Genomic DNA, 4,220 nt, shown 5'->3' with positions numbered 1-4,220 from the left:
TTAATGCTGTAGGCAACTCACTGGGAGCAGGGACATCATTAGAAATTATGTTAAAGGTAAAATCTCTCTAGATGAATATGGACTTGAAGATTGCTACCTTGTGTTCAAATAGTCACAGTGACCTAGTTTTCAAGAAATACGTCTCTAGTGTTAGATGGTAAAGAAAGAATGGTTCAGGGGACAATTTTTAGACTATATATTTTAATGGCAACTTTCTCCTCTAACAAACCTAATTTATCTAAAAATTAGATTTGAGCTAGCCTGGCACCTTATAAATAAGAGGCAGTCAGTAAACAATTGTAGGACTTAAATTGGGCATGAATATTTCCTATACTCAGAGCCATATACTCTAGTTCAACAGCCAGAAGGGAATCTGAAAAGTTAATTCAGCATGCAGGTAATGAAACTCACCATGAGTAAAGCATAATATTAGATGCTTAGTGGAATAAAAAAAAGAATAAATAGGTAGAGTAACAGCCCTGACTTCTAAGAACTTAGAGAACTCTAAAGCTCACAAAAGCTTTTTGTAATTAAATTCTTTTAAAGCTGAAAGAAAAATATTTTTAGAATTATATTCTTTTAAAGATCACTTAGCCGGACCCTTGACTTTTACAAAGGAGGACAGTATGGACTAGACTCATCAGGCAGAATTAGTGGCAAAGTTAAGGTCAGAATGATACTGTTTCTCCGGTGCTCATTACAGCTATCAATTGTACTTTCTTTGAAAGTAGCTTTGAGAGTCCTCTTGTTCCAGTATCCATGGAATATGGTGACTGGTACCTACTTAGTATAAGAGGTTGTTCAAAGCAGTGTTATCAAGCTTGGATGGAAAATGGCCCATAACCAAGTAGGTTTGAAACTGTCAGTGTAAGTGTTTTACCTATATGGTATACCAATTACCAATTGGTATTACCATTACCAATATGGTATATATTGATGTGTTTAAAAATGTAATGCATAGAAAACAGTTTGGGTGCCCAGTAATAAGGAAAAAATTAAATAAGATATCTCATAGCCACCAAAAATGACAGATATTATATAACAATGCATACTGTATTTTTACGCAAATAACACATGCCTTCTTCTGTTTGCCAGCCGATACCTTCCTCATGAACTATTTTCACAAGTGCGCTTTGCTAATTTTTTTTACAGCAACATGTGGAAGATGATTGGCATGGAGGTACTTGTAAAAGTGTCTCACAGGGGTAGGGGAGGGAGGGTGCAACTGGCCAACAAACTCAGAAGGTGTGTTTATTTGCGTAAAAAAATATGGTACTACATTATAGTATCATCCCATTAATATTTGTATTTGCCTGTCATTTGGTGGAAACCCTGGTGGCGTAGTGGTTAAGAGTTTGGCTGATAACAAAAGGTTGGCAGTTTGAATCCACCAGGCGCTCCTTGAAAACCCTCTGGGGCAGTTCTACTCTGTCCTGTAGGGTCGCTATGAGTCGGAATCAACTTGACAGCAATTAGTTTTTGTTTTGTTTTTTTAAAATCATTTGCTACAACAGTCACTTCTTCAAATGTATCTCAAAGATAAACTTGCAAAACTATGAAAAGATACAAGCAAAAGCGTATTTATTGCAGCACTATTTTTAATATCAGAAGATTGAAAGCACCTAAAAGTCCATCATTAGGGACAAATGAGGAATTCTGCTGGTGTCATTGAGATTCAGGTTATTTGGTGTACGAGAAATCAAAAACAGCGGTAAGAGAGATGGGTTTAAAGAAAATCACCACAGTTCTGAATTTGATTTGTAAGTATCAGTTTGAACTTATGATGACTTTATTTGGAAACAAAACAAATATGTTTAGTCAGTCTGCCTTCTGAAAAAGGCTAGAAAAAAAGACCACCTTTAAGTAAGCAGGGATCCTTGGAAAAATGACTGATCCAGGTCTGAGGCAGAAAATGTCTAAGCTGAGCCTGGAACATCTTACCATAGCAGAAAACAGGGCAGTTATCACAGGCTACTGAGAATATGTCAAAAAGGCTAAGGAGCCAACTTTTAAAGAGGGTCCTGCTGGCCAAAGATGGAAGGATTTTAGAATAATAAGATAATAGCTGTACTGATGGCAGAAACATAAGATGTGTTTAAATCTGTGCATGCCAAATGATGCTTAAAAAAACAATTATTGGTCACCTTTAGAATATGACTGGTAACTAACCCATTATTTTGAAAACTGGTTTAAAAAAAATAAGGGGAGAGGGATGAAGCATCATCCATCCTGTCTTACTTTTACAGACTATACCTCTTGGGAATCAGATAGCTGATATGGAAATTGTGCTGTTTTTAGAAATGTTAATAAATGAGGAAGGGAAATACTAGAATATCACCATGTCACAACCCTTAATGAAATCATAGTGGTTTCTATCACAAAGTAACAACAATAAAAAAAAAAAAATCACAAAAAAGAGGTAACCAGACTCTATGTGCCTCTTGATAGAAAAACACACCGCCATTTACAAAGTATTCTTGCCCCCAAATCAATCCTGTTTCTGATAGGCCTTTTAATCTAATTTACAATTTATACCAAGTACAGGAGACAGGGAGCATATTAACTTGTTAACGGGCGAAAGTATTTTGTCTACATTGTGGGAAACTCTAGGGGCCAAACAACCTGGTATATTCTAAAAATATTTGTAAGGAAAAAAGCTGAAGTGACATGGAGTGAGAAACCATAGATTAAAACAGACTTAAGACCACTGTTCCTTGAGCTTTAATGTGCTGTGAATCACCTGGGGACCATGTTAAGGTAGTTTCTGACTCAGCTGGGTGGGAGAGGGGATGGCTTCAGCACGTCTAACAAGCTCCCAGGTGAGGTCAATGCTGCTGGCCCATTAACTACACTTTGAGTAGCTAAGATTTAAGAGGCACACGAGCCAATTGCAATGTGTGAAACTAAACTTTATCCTGATTCAAACGACCTACAAAATATTTATAATTGAAAATATGAGTACCTACTGGATATGTAATGATATTACTGAACTATTGTTAAGTTTGTAGATGAAATAATGGTGTCAGATTATGGTTAATGGAAAGCACATTTATTTTATAAAGATACATAATTTAGTATTTACAGTTGAAAAAATATGTTTAGGATGGCTTCAAAATAACGTGGAAAGCCGTACAGATGAAAAAATGTTTGGCCAAAAATTAATAATTGTGCTGAGGGATGGGTACATTGGAATTCTTTACACTAGCCTATTTTTGTGTATGTTTGAAATTTTCTACGATGAAAGCTATTTTAAAAATATATATAACCATATATTTGTGCATAAAAGAAGAAAAAAGATCAGAAGTGTATACTGCAAAATTTAATGATGGTTTTAGGTGATTTTTTTTTTCTTCTTTGTACTTTTCTATAGTTTCAAAGTCCTGAAGTGTATTACTTTTAAAATCAAGAAAAGTATTAGTTTTTTGAGAGAGAGCCCACTGATTAAAGAATCATCTCAGCTGGTGAATAACTTGGCTTAACAGGCAAAACCAAGCCCAGAATAGAGGAACACCAAACCAAAACCAAACCCATTGCTGTCGAGTCTTTTCCGACCCATAGCGACATTTAGTTCAATTAAGGGAGTTTCCCAGTAGAGACAGAAAGAGATCAGGATCAAGGAGGGGAGGCTACGTAGCTTCTTTCTCTTCTAAGGAAACTTGTTTTGTTAGTGGAGGCCTTGCTGGCCTTTTGTCTAGAATATAGCATCAAAAACTAAGGACTTGAGGGTTAGGAGAGAACGATTTGAGAAATCTGAGTCCAGCTATTTTAGACTTTATCAGAAAGGATCCATCAGAAATCCCAGATCTCAACCACCACGAAACTTGGCTAGATTGGCTCTGTGATGTATGATAGGTAAGAGTATTACTGTGTTTTTAAGCTTACAGACAACACAGTTTGGGTTCAAATCCCAGCTCTGCCACTTATCTGGTATGTGTCATTGACAACATGATTTACCTTCTTTGAGTCTGAGTTCCCCACTTGTAAAATGGAGAAACAATAGTGCCGCTTCACAGGCTGAGTACGTGCCTGTAAATAGTGTACATGCAGTACATGCAAGCTGGTTTTGTGGATAGTGTCATTAGAAAATAAAATATCCACGCTTCTCATTTAAACCAATCTTTGAACTGTTTCCCAGTTCACTGACTTCTTATTTTCCTATTTCTCTGTCTTTCTCTTTTTTAGCTGCTAATGGACCTCAGACTTGACTCTTCTCCCCAAAG

Source organism: Trichechus manatus, unplaced genomic scaffold (genome assembly GCF_000243295.1).
Source record: "Trichechus manatus latirostris isolate Lorelei unplaced genomic scaffold, TriManLat1.0 scaffold00011, whole genome shotgun sequence".
NCBI classification, from domain to species: domain Eukaryota; kingdom Metazoa; phylum Chordata; class Mammalia; order Sirenia; family Trichechidae; genus Trichechus; species Trichechus manatus.
This window is presented reverse-complemented; position numbering follows the sequence as displayed.